Source organism: Diadema antillarum, unplaced genomic scaffold (genome assembly GCF_040938485.1).
Source record: "Diadema antillarum isolate AM-2024a unplaced genomic scaffold, OU_Dant_1.0 seq00000413_RagTag, whole genome shotgun sequence".
Taxonomy (NCBI): domain Eukaryota; kingdom Metazoa; phylum Echinodermata; class Echinoidea; order Diadematoida; family Diadematidae; genus Diadema; species Diadema antillarum.
In genome coordinates this window covers 815,331-829,551 of record NW_027271399.1, presented here as the reverse complement: position 1 = coordinate 829,551, position 14,221 = coordinate 815,331, and the positions used below count along the sequence as shown (strand labels likewise).

The following is a 14,221-nucleotide window of genomic DNA, read 5'->3' as shown; positions in this document are numbered from 1 at the left end:
CCCGACCGCCCGACCGCCCGACCGCCCGACCGCCCGACCGTCCGCTGATTCCTATATACCCCCTTCAAACTTCGTTTGGCGGGGGTATAAAAAGAAGGAGAGTTTTATGCTCTCAGTCTATATCAAATAATATCACTCATATTGCCTGCTTCTTCAGATGAAGAAATATAATTGTCTATTTTATATTGTTTTACATTTTATGCTGATCAGGCTACTCTGGATAAAGAATTGCAATAAATAAATAAACAAAAAAATAAATGACATATCACTTGAAATGGTAAGATGCTATATCACAAAAGTGTGAACACACTAACAGTTGCCTCAGCCTCAGAAGAGGGGCAGTGAAAGTCCTACTTAATATGACCTACTTCTTCAGATGATATATCACTTGAAATGGGTAAACGCTTTATCACAAAAGTGTGAACACAACAACAGTCGCCTCAGCTTCAGAAGAGGGGCAGTGGAAATCCTACTTAATATGACCTGCTGATTCAGATGATATATCACTTGTAATGGGAAGACGCTATATCACAAAAATGTGAACACAACAACAGTCGCCTCAGCTTCAGAAGAGGGGCAGTGGAAATCCTACTTAATATGACCTGCTTTTTCACATGATATATCACTTGTAATGGGAAGATGATATATCACACACAAAAAAAAATGTGAACACAACAACTGTGGCTTCAGCTTCATATTTATAAGAGGGGCAATGCAAGTCCTACTTAATGACTTGCTCCTTAACACATCATTTGCAATTGGAAGATGCTTTATCGTAAAAAATGTGAACACACTAAGCAGTCACCTCAATTTCAAAAGAGGGGCAATGGAGGCCCTAAATGACCTGCTTCAGGCTTGAAACTGGGCTCAGGAAATGGATGGAAACTCTTTTTCGTTTCCCGTCATCTGTCGATGTCTTCTTTCCCAGTTTGAATTCTCGACAAGATGAATACGGCCACAAGGCAAATGGAAATGTCAGAAGAGTTCATGAGCTCTATAAAAGGAAATACTAAACACACACACACACACACACGCACATACACTTTAAGGAAATTACATCATCTCCATATCTTTGACTCTCATTTTTGTTTTGTTGATTTTATCAGACCTTGTACAATACATCTCTTTTCTGTTTTACCCTACTTTTTGCTTCATATATCAACCTGGCTGTACCTCATTTTCCTCAGCAGAGATTCACAAAACACCTAGTATGTAACTAGTTAGTTTTCCTGGTCACTTGGAATTGCACTTCAATTCAGTAAACTAGCTTAAACATTTCCAGGCTTGGTGAATTATTTCATTATGTGTTGATTAATTCAATTTTAAGCAAACTCGCTCTCTAAAATAAAGAATAAAAAAACAAAAGATTTAAAAAAAACATGTAAGCTCCTTCTGAAAGCCCTAGAAAAGTTATGACATGGAAAGTGATTCGCATGCTTGAAAGATCTTATTACTATTACTGCAGCATGTACACTGGCACTGGAATGTCATTGGTGATACCAATGAAATCTGCCATTGGCTTTCTTGGTTTAAAAGCCAGTAACATTGGACCTGTTCAAACATAATATTAACAAAATGTGCTGTTTGGACCATGATACAGATGTGAATGTTTAGACTGAAGCTCACTTTCTACTACAGTGTGTTGTTTTCTAACATTCAAATGCAAGTTCAAACATCCATAGTCAAAACCTTTAACCTTTAAAGGCACTGTTTACCATTTGCATATGAAACAAAAACCCAGCCTTAGTTCTTCAGAATAGTTCTGAAACATGAGTTAGGGGTAGAAACAACCAGTGTAAAAAATTTAATCAGTATAATCAATGTTAAGTATTGTAAAATATACAAAATGTGAATAATAGTTATAATAAAATTGTTTCTAGACTAAAATGTTTACAGTTACAATATGGTTTAATGAGAAAAATAGTGATATTTCTTAAATTTTAGGCTTTACTGGAAAAATTTTATCTGGTAGGATGTTTTGTGATACAACTGACCTACACATATGCACCAAATGTGATAACTTGAGCATTTTTTAAATCACTACTCACAAAGGTAAACCGTACCTTTAAGGCATATGTGTGAATAGACCTAATAAGGTTATACGGGTATTAACCTAGGAGAACATCATTTTCTTGTTGGATGTGCCAAGTGGAGGGTTCTGGTGATCAAACAGCCTTTCCTCTTCACTGTACAAATACCATTTGCCCTGACGGGTTGGGAGGAAGAGACTGACGGAATATCATGGCATGAAGATATATTATTACAGCTCGCTGCCTCTTGATTATCCTATACACATCTTTTAAAGTTCATATTTCCAGTATGTGAGACTCAAATCTCTCTCCTTCATCTCTATCCATCCCTTTCTCCTGCCCTCTCTTTTTATCTATCTATCTATCTATCTATCTATCTATCTATCTATCTATCTATCTATCTATCTATATGTGATCCTCTTTCTTGCCTTGCTTTTTTTTTTCTTTTTGGTAATTGTACATGGAATGGTCATACTCTGTGATGCAGTATTTAGTACCTATACGTATAGAGTACCAAGTGAAAATTTGCCATTTTGTTAATCTTTTTTCCATTTTTTCCATGAGATGTGCCTCAGTTCCCCCCCCCCCCCAAAAAAAAAAAAAATAATAATAATAATAATCATAATAATGTGTGTAAGTTCATTCTAAAGCTTTAATGCAAGAATATTTTGTCATGTATAAAAGTGATCTTAACACAAAAAGAAATGAATGCTAAACATCAAATAAGTCCTGTAATCTAATCACAAATGAGATGTGCATTTTTAATCATACAGAACAACGTGTGGACAGTTTCACTCTAACTTTCATGTAACAAGACAACTGACAAGAACATTGGTCATAATTCATTTCATATCTTTCATAGATTGTGAAAAGAAAGGGCTTCTCCTCTCCACTACAACAGGAAAAAAAACACCACCAAAATTGATTAATAATCATCTCTCACTGTACAATAGAAAGCATTACAGAATCCATAGACTGCTACAAATAATGTATTACAGACTAAATAATTATAAGTGAAGATAAACCATCCATGGTCACTCTAAGTTTTCTTTCTGATATCAAATACTCTTCTATTGGGAAATAAAAGGCAATAATGCTACACAAAGTCCTTTAGGCTACCAACATGCTTCTAAAGTGTTGATAGAAGGACACAATATTCCTCAAGTGGTAAATCCACCCAATCAGCACTCAATCTATAATACACTGTATCCACTTACAATGATACTTGTCATAGGCTTGTGTAACAATTAAAAAAAAAGAATTTCATATCAATTGATCTAATATCTTCTTCTTGATGCATATTGCATTTATTCAAATGATTGGTTGGTCTCATCAGTGTTTGCTGGGATTATTGAAAGACTTCAGTTCCAAGAAAAAAAAATAAAGCTCAAACTAGGGAGCAATTTTTGTAAAGATTCTTCCTAGATATATACAAATACACCAGTCGGCCTGTGTAACTTGTCATATTCCTATATGAACTGATGAGCACAAAACCTTAAACCAGATGAGGAATATAGCATGTATTAGTCATAGGAAGAGTTAAAGGTCCTGTTTACCATTGGGAACAGTGATTTTAATAATTTTCAAGATATGGCATTTGATGCATATGTGTTGGTCTGTTGTACCACAAAACATCCTTTCATAAAAAAATTTTGCGATAAAGCCTAAAATATAAGGAAATATCTGTATTTTTCTTAATCAATCGTAACTGTAGACGGTTTAGTCTGGAAATATTTTTATAATAACTAATGCTCTCATTTTGTATATGGTCAGTTTTACAGTAAAGGGTGTAACTTTGATGTGGCAAGGGTCAAAAATTAAAGTTGTGTTTCCATTTTTATCTTTGCCTTTATTTCATATAGGAATGTCTATATTTTCAATATTTTGTCATTCCAGAGCTTAATTCTTAGGCTAAATATGAAAAATGAAGTGACTATTATGGAATTTTAGATAAATTTAGGTAAAAACAACAGGAATGTTTTGGTCACCCACAGCAACCAAATGAAGATAAATGGTGGATGTAATGCAACTTTTCATTTGCTGTGAACATATATTTGAAATATCAAAACACTTTTCCCCCAACAGATATTCGCTCTTGCAATTATTTGGATGTGAACTTCAAATTCCAAGGTAAAAATGGTACCTGACAAACTATTTTTAAGTTAAAAGAATGTTCTAGGAGCAAGAGCCACTCTAAACATAGCCCTAAATTATCTCTTGGTAACAAACATTTATCAACCCAAATCCCAAAGAAATTCGATTATTTTTGACAAAGTTGAAATTTTCAGACTTGTGAGTTTCGGAGGCTTCAGTTAACAAACTAGTGTGTTTCGGAGGCTTCAAAACTGCTAACACAAAGTTCTAGTCCTGTATTCACTTAAAATAATAAAACTACTGTAAGCAACTATCACTACATGCTAGAATAACAACAGGGCATCAATAAAATGTGAATAACAGTATACAGATGTACATTTTATGGCAGTGCATAATGTTTACCCTTCATACAAATTGTACTTATTATTATAAGGATATTAGCTTCCACAAAAGTGAATAACAAACTGTGTACACTTTGAGCAATGCTCAGTTCGAATTTATGACATTACATGAGGCAATATGATTCTAAAGGAAACTGCAACAGTAGCAATAAAAGTACACTGATTAGGAACATCTTTTTTTTTTTTTTTTGCGGCTTAAAGTTAGCAGCAACGCATGTTTCGGAGGCTTCATCATGACTGTTAACATGCAAAAATGGTCCATGTTAAGGTGATATGAAGTACATTAATGCAGCTGATTGTTTCCAAATAACTAACAATGTTGTAACATGTAAAATAGTATTTATTTGTATGCAGAAAAAAGACTTTCCAACATATATGTTAAGAGACAAAGAAAAATATTTTAAATCTTTATGCTCAGTTGTATACATACACTGTATTTGCATAGTATCCATGACTTTGGCAACGCAGAACATGATTAGGCTACACACATGTACAGCTGTATGCATTTGTCAAACTTTTCATCATAATGCAGTAAGAATTACTTTCAATGAGTTAACTGGAGCTATAGACTTAATGCAAAGATTATGTTTGCTTGCTTTATAAGTGCAGTTTGTGGGATGTATATTGATATAAACCACCCATCATAATTGTTTTATAATTATACATTATGTGAAATCAATTTCAACTGTTGATGAGAAAGGGATAGAAAATAGACTATGTGATGGCATGACGGTTAGATTACAACATAGCATTGTAAAATATAGAAAGGGGAAAAAAGGCTTATAAACATTCTTTTGCATATGGACCATGCCTGATATCCCCTACTATAGCTATCAAATGCAGTGACCATGGTCATAGAACAGCAATCTTAAACACCGATCAGCCATTCCATGTAAGGGTCATCATCAAACTGTCATCATCAAAATGGAGTTGGAATTATAATCAATATATTGGTGATATTATCATGGAGCTCACTAGAAATTGAAATGGTCAAGATCCCATTCATCTTTTTGAATCGCCTCTTGAAAAGATAAATGTACATACCCTAAATGAATTTGAATTTAAAAAAAAAATGTTGACCAAATGTATAGTTCCCTATAATATATGATAGTTAGAATTTTACTTTCTTTTTCTGTGGTATACAAGTCACCCCTGTTTCATATCATTTTTTTTTTAATTCTTCAAAGGCTTCTTTTTTTATAGTTATTTTGTAAAATTCCAGTTTGTGTGACTCCTGTGACAGCTAGGAGGCCTGTTTTTGAAGGTACGCATTGAGAAATTGCTAACAGAACTTTTACTGTTTCTAAAAATGACAACCTTTTTAGCAAAAAATTAAAAAGCAGCAAATGTGTTTAAATATCTAAGTTTGTTAGAAACCCACAAGTTTGTTTTAAATAGTATATGAACCCACAGACTACAGTTTTAACCCTTTGAATTTCAAAATAGTTAGGGGCTTGTAACTTTTTCCAGAAAAGCCAGGACTAAACAGATTATAAAGATTTCAATCATTTCAGTATTGTTCTTCATGAACATAACTTCTCCAGTCACCCACCCATGTAAACTACATGTACCCCATGGCAACAGGCTATTTAAGTAGAGGTCTATATGTCATTTATAAACATTCCTATCCCAACCATTACTGTCCATTTACTGCACTGAGAACTACATCCGCAAACATGTCATAGAGTCTCACACATGTATGCAAAGAGATGTTCGTATAAACACAAGTTACATTTTGTTTAATCAAAAATAGTCAAGTGGTCACTGCCAGCATGATAAAGCATGGAAAATAGGGTATAGTATCAAGATTGTGTTGCACCTAGCATGCATCAGATCTGACATACAGATTGACATGAAAACCTGTCTGAATGAAGTAATCAAATGTCAAAATTCCAAAACAGTACCCTGTGATCCAAGTCACACCACAGAAATGATAATCTGCAAGATGTTAGCTATTTTCAAATCCAATCACAAATTTATTGATTAATTACTTTCCTCCAAATAAGTATTGGAAATGAAAGCCAAAGAACTTGTTAAGAAATGGAAAGCTGAAAAAGTCAAGATTTTAGTATGGCAAAAATAAATGCCATGTGAGTAACAATGGAATGGATTTGTCAATGGGTTATAAATGAACACTAAATGTAAAAGATTGTGTTTCGAAACTATTACACTCAGATGATAGTGAGTCGAAAGTGTAAAAATCCAAAAAGTATTTTTCACCATTTGGTCTTGATCATGCATAAAAGATACAACCTTAAATTCAAAAGTAATATATTTCTTAGTTACGTGTATGCTTCCCTCTTGAATAACCATCTATTAAAGTCCTTGAATCTTCAGGACAGGAATAGTGTTCAGTTCTTTAAAAAAAAAAGTGTATTTAACACTAAATAATCAAGTAATTGTTTGGTCTTCATTAACAAAGTCTAACCAGTCAAAAGAGTGATACAAATATGGTCACAACACTTCAACTTCTCTCAAGAGTAAAAATGAGTTATCCAACTTAAGAACATTGATGTATCCACAACTACTTGCTTTGTTGCACTACTGTTGCATGATGTGGGCATGCATGCAAGCTGGAAGTCACTTTCATTACTCACAATATCTAGCCTGTTCCATTGTTTCAAAAGGAAACCTACAAAATAAATGCTTTTCATACATTTAAACAACTATCTACACCTTAATTGAGGAATCATTAAGTCTCATTCAGTCCAAACAGTTATTTGATAGACTTAGAATTACAAAATTGTAATCAAAACATTCCATTTACATGCTGTTAACATAAAATGAAGCCTCCGAAATATCTGGAAAATTAATTTGGTATGCTGTATGTTTTTATGAAAATCATGTATGTTATGTAGAAAGTGATGGGTAAATTGTGTCTTTTTTGGTTGATATACACTGTTTAAACATATTTGTGGGGCAACATCCTCATCTGCTAATATCTTGTTGCTGAGTGAAAAGGTGAGTTATGTGTGACACATCTGCACTGTGTAAGAAAAATAGGTAAATCGTATAGTAAATCTATATTGGTGAGTAAACAAAGCAGCCAGAAAACTTAATGTGATTAAATATCTTTAGATATGTCATAAGCGATCATTGGGTGGGTGAACAATAAATCTAATTTGATTTTGTCCAGAGAAAATCACAAAAATGGAGTGTTAACATCCTTTTGAAGCCTCCGAAACCACTTTTTCTCTATAAAGTGTATTAGCTCAAAAAATTATTGCAGTATCATTATGTTTTTATTATTTTTGTTGTCTGTCCATGTCTGTTGATGATTTCATGGCATAATTTGGGGCAAACACTCAAAGAATTTATCAGAAATGTCAAATTAGATGTTTTTGGTGTTTCGGAGGCTTCAATGCATCTCGGAGGCTTCACGTGTTAACGGAAAATTTGTATTGTCTCCTATTTTCAGAGAGTTTGGCGGATCTTAACTATTTTTGGTCTATTAGGTTAGGGCCCCATATCCTACATTTTGACATCTAGATTAGGTTGCTTCCCTTATCTATATTCATATTATTTGACCAAACACTTTGTTTCGGAGGCTTCAAAACTGCTAACGGAAATTTCACTTGATGGAATAAAATTATCACAAAATTTCAAATAGCCCTAGAATCAAGTAAACTTTGATGTAAGTCTAAAGTTTAGCTGCACCTTACTATTTTCAGCATAAAAGAAAGTAACCAAAACACATCCACTGATCATTACTGTCCATCAAAGTTTGTAAACAATTGTTAACGGAAAATGAAGCCTCCGAAACCTCAAATTTGAAGTCATAGTATTCTAAAATAAAGGGCCAGATACAAACCAAACTAATTTGGTCATTTCAATTGACCATACAACTATGCTTTTAACATAAAAAATTAGATCTCTGCAGTTGCTGTAGAAAATTATTAACATTTCAAAAATGTTATATAAATTTCAATGCCACAAAATAGTCATTTTTAGGGTACATATGTGACTGTCAAAACAAAACGCATCAATACCTGGACCTGATTATGCTACCCAAGGTGGCTACTCATAAGGTGACTCACATGGGAAAAAATCTTTGAGATCTATAAATCTATGTGTTCAGGGTGGGCCAAAAGGCTAAAAATTGAAAGTTACACCCTTTACCGTAAAACTGACCATATCTAACAATACTTAACATTGATTTTACCGATTCAAATTTTTACAGTGGTCGTTTCTATCACTAACTCACATTTTAGAAATCTTTTAAAGCACTAATGCTGGGTTTTTGTTCATCTGCAAATGGTAAATTATGCCTTTAAGGATGCTGTCAACATTCTATGCAATTACTGCCATTCCCCATGAATGTGGAACAGCATGGACCCTTATTGTGGTAGGTTCCATAGTGAAAGTTGTATGTCTTTGTCATCTGTGGACTAGAATGCCCGACTGATATATGATGACGTTCATGTTATTTTGGTGATCGATCATATACACTGAATGTCCTGAGCTATCCTCACACCAATTATCAATTCGAGCTGCAATAAATGTGCTGTATTCTCTTTTAAACCTGTCATATAAAATGCACTGCAAATGAGGGTTACTGCTCTAGATATGGTCTATGAGTCTTTAGTTTCATTATCACTTGGACAGTACAAAGACACTGGAAAGATCTCTGTCTAGAGCCAGTTTGCAACTGATCATGCAAGTAGGTGATTTTATACAATGTCCAAGTAGATCCTTGTAATTTGATTGGAGGATTGTTGGTGACGTGATATTCAATAAGTACTCCATTCAACGCGCCGTGCAATTTTGGTTCTATTTTTGCATGCAACTTGGTTCGATTTTTTCGTTCTATTCCACGGTTTGAGAAATTGTACGGTGTTGCATATTGAGGATCGCGTGCAGCTAACGCAGTGTACTTGAGCGGTACGTGCATGCGCGTACGTAGGCCTATGTAGTGCTAGTGTACATGTATGAGCGCTAGTATAGCTGTAACCTGTATCTACACTGATTGCACAAGCCAGAAAGAGAATCGCAGTGGATCCACATGTAAGTATGGCTATATTTTTCATACATATATAGACTTCTAGGCCTACTTAGACCTACCCAACAATCCTCCAACCAAATAAAGATCTACTTGGACGTTGTATATATCAAATAGTGTATGGTCTTTACTCGGATGAGGCGCACTATTCAACTCGGCTTTGCCTCGTTGAATAGAGCTCCTCTATCTTTCACCTCGTGCGAAATCTCGTACCATTGCATTCGTGACCATTCACTATTTGTATACTATTCCCCACGCAGCAGTTATCTCACAAATTTTGATCTGTACGTACAAAAGTATTATCATTTTGCATCTCTGGTAAAGAAACATAAACTTGCTGTGCACATCAATAATAACTACAGAAGTGATGACATCCGCAGCAGGAAAATTTATTTTGATGATGCAAGAAGATGATGATGACTATGATAATGAATACGTCCTTGATATGCTGGGGTCGTGGCTCTCTACCACTGAGAATATAGACGTAATGTCATATTTCTGAAACATTGTCCTACATGGAAAGGTTTTCCCTCTTGCATTTGAAATTCAAACAGAGCAGATCCATACTCTAAGGGTTCTTCTGAAATTCCACGACCTTGCCTGTCAGGGCTGAAGGTCACGACTACTGCACCCACTTATCCCTCCCTGACACTGTGTGGTGTGGAGACACCCTGTCCTGTCCACCCCTACCACCCCTCCCCTTCCAAGGGACCCCTTGCTTCTGGATGAGCCTCTCTCATTAAAAACACGAATATGGAGTGATACAAAGTTCAATACTCAGGAAGACAACATCAGCATGTGAGGCAGAGAAAGAATGTGATGACAGTTAAAACAGATGCCACATCATATGATATTGATGTGTTTTTGACACTTTCTTCTTGGCTGCTTTTCACACTTCAGGCTTTTTATAATTCATGTTTTCTTAACTAAGTTGAGAGTAAAAAAAACAAAAAAAAACATGATGGACCAAAAAATTCTTGTACACTTTTAAAAGCATTTGATAGCACACTTGAGGCCGATAAAATCATGATGTGGAAGATTAATGCGACATTTTTAGAACAGCACATTCTTGAGACTAATGCCACTGAGATGATGCATGGCTACTTTACCCCCACTGCATTCAAATGATATTTCCACAGTGAAGTAGGCCTACTATATAAATGCAACGAATATCAAATATCACACAAATCTTCTTGAATTTTTAAACCTGATGATATCATGAAATGTCAAACCCTTTGAGATCTATTTTGTTCAGAGAACATGATTATCATTTTTATTACTCTTAAAGGAATCATTCCTCAGACTCCTGATTACTATTCTTACGAATCACATCTTACTTACTAATGGGTCATTACTGTCAGAATAATAAAGAGTCACTATCATTGTTATCCCAACTGTCATTTTTATAAAGGCAATCCCATTATAGAAATATACACAAGTGAAATCAGCATGATGGCAACTGATGGTATTCTGTACCTCTGAAATCAATTCCTACATGTTGTTTGATAAATGTAGCACTGTGGCAGCAATGCAATGACCCTTAACTGTGGCATATGGTTCATTTCTATTTTGTTTTTGTTTTGTTTTGTTTTTTGCTTTATTTTCTTTTATATCTTTTTTGTTACTGTGATTTGCTCATCCTTATACAGTGACTTCACATCCAAGGTAGATAGCAGTCACCATGGTAACCTTTAATGCCCCCTCCCCAGAAGTGTAAGTTTTTTGTATGTTTGTTGTTGTTGTTTTTTCCTATACTTTGCTATAAATGTGGATAACTGAGCCATATCCTGCTCCAACAGATGACTGCTGGTACCCTCTGGCAATCATATTATGTTCACACAAACCACTTAGCTCATGCTAAGCATGAGTGCGTTTATTTGCTTCGAAATATATCTAAACATTGCAGAGTAGATTAACAAATCTATGTACTCCCCAACCCTTTTTCTGCTTAGATTATCGAACGAAATAAGTTAATGCTTCACAAATAATTCTCTATGCCAAAGTCAGTATACTTTCTTCTAGAAAATCTTTTCATCTTGTTTGAACTACCCATACCTGAGTGTAAGTGTTGTATCTGCAGCTGTAGAAAGCATTCACATTTACCCACGGTTGCACAATTGCTGACTACTTTTATGAGCAGGCCGAAATCAAGATTTGATGCATTCAATATTGTGTGCACATGAGCAATGATATGGAAGACAAAAACTTTAAGCCTGAAGGCAACATGATTGCATGATCATTTTGTTAACTCAACAGAAAAAAAAAGTTCCCATATTGCTACTTTTTATGTTACAGCATCATTTCATGTTATCATTCTTGAAACGCCATACATATTGCCAGCATAACATTCACAATTAAAAAATACAAGAAATAACATCTGTTCCAAGAGAAAACTTAATAATTCCCTTCTTCAGATATGATGTTCCACATGTTTGTATCAGTTGACTACAAAAAAAAGAGAAAATTACACCACTGCAAATATTTGGCATGTACAATATTGGTTAGATAACCAAAACAGGGGCTATACCGCTGGGGTATTTTGTTTGTTTGTTCATCTGTTTTGTTGCATTTGGTTTGAAGAGTAAGAGAAGTGAAAAAAAAAAATCAGATGCTAGTACAGAGAAGAAACAAGATTTTCTCTCTACAAATGTAGATGAATGTAAAAAACAAATACACAGAGTAGCACACACTCATTCTCAAGATCTGATCACCTTACATGTGCAATTCTCCAACAGGAAAAGACACACAGTGTGCAAAGTCACATGAGATATACACCAGATTACGATCGGCATTTATTTCTTAACAAGATTCACACTCAAATCTTGCATGCTTACGTGGCGCAAAGTTTGAATAACCACCGTAAATACGATGGTATTTCGAAGTACTCTGCATTTCATCTGTGTTCAAATTAAGGAATACACATTAAACTGTGGTATTTGGCCATACATGTGAGTGTATTATCGTTAATGTAAATGTGAATGTAAATGGGGGGTAGGAGCATTTGCAACAGCTCAGGAACACACAGTTAGTCACAGTGATGCTATCTTGTATGTACATTGTGCCTGCACTGTCGCTTAAATTACGGCAAACTGATGTGCAGTTCTTGTTACTGTAAACAAAGTCAGGCAGAATATATCAAATTCCTGCCTGTGTCAACAGGCTTTGACAAACATGACTTTTTCATGCAATATCTTCCGCATCAGACAAAGTGTGTTGACACTAGCAAATTTCAGTCCTTCAGATGCTTAACTTGATCTGTGGGTTTTTTAAATGTTTGGATATCAAGTATAGATAAGAGGTAAGGAGTAACACACTAGTGTTAATGGAGACTTCTAGATGTTTTAGTAATTAACTCTTTATGTGCTTGACTCAGTCGACGATGGCATGTCACTTTCGCATATTCTGCTCAAACACATAAACCCACCCAAACGATCGATAAATCACCTAAGCACAGTAAACTGAATTGTTTCTTGCGATTCCATTCCTTTTACATATATACATAGCTTGAATTTTATGTGGTGACTGACTAGCAAGTGGTGTTCCCTACTTTATTTGCATGTAAATCATAAGTTTTTTTAACTGTTCTGGGTGCAAAAGTCACGCCTTTACAGTAATGTAGCTACTGGTTATTTGATAGAAAAACAATGTCATACAAATTGCATCAAAATAAAGCTTGGCATTTTCTCTACAAGTTTACTCAATACATGATCAGCTTAACAGAAATCTGCAAAAGTTACATAGATTTGAAAAACTAAATGTTTTCCCACAGCATGACTATGTTGGCATCTCAGAATAATGTGGCACAAAGGGGGTTTTCCACCATGGCACATAAAGAGTTAAAGAGTTCATTGTAAACCTGCAGAGTTTTCCAGGACTATGTATCGATTGCTGTGCATGACAGAATTTCATAGAAGCACTGATCTCGGACAGTAGGAGACGGCTGATACATAAAGCAGCTTATTTAGAGTGCTAATCATCCAGCATGTGGATGAATCATGGATTCACGGTAATCAAAACCCTAATTACATGTCCCAAGAGTCCCTACGGGTCTTTCAGATCAAAAAATTATGAGGCTAATGTCTGAATTCTGAAAAAGGTCAGGTGAATTAAGCTGAGGAAAAATTATGTGTTCTCTGAAAAGATGAAAGTGGCTACAATGTGCACACACAGGTCTGACATACATTGTAGCAGCAAACAATCACGAGGTGCTGTATACGCAGAATATTTCGCGAGGTTTTTATTTTCATGCACTTCGCGAGTCAGGTGTTATTTGTGGACTTAAAGACACATGAATATATTTACTATAATCCCGACATGATTGTGATGTCCATGCATACATTTCTCCATTCAGTACTGCACTCCCCAATTGCACCTTTAACTACTCACAAAATTGTCAGGAAGTCCCAATTCGCGAAAAATTAGACTTGTTAAATATATGGCGCATACAGTAATATGATACCCAATCTGAGAGCTGCTTTTTCATATTATATGCTGCATTACAACATGTGATGTCAATGGAGTATGATTGATAAACACTGAGCCTGGTTATACCACATTCGGAATCATACGCGTGAAATAGATAATTCAGTATAATGTATATATGTTACTATGTGTAAGATGATGCAGTGAAACAAATCATGGACATTATACCAGAGTGCATATACACACAGACCAAAGAAATACAAGCATATCTTTCC

At 34.9% G+C, this 14,221-nt stretch overlaps 1 protein-coding gene across 1 annotated transcript in view; it reads right to left on the bottom strand.

Moving 5' to 3' along the window:
- Positions 1–14,221, bottom strand: part of LOC139732305 (uncharacterized) — a 159,818-nt gene that overhangs the window by 71,672 nt on the left and 73,925 nt on the right. The gene's annotated exons all lie outside the window — the stretch shown is intronic.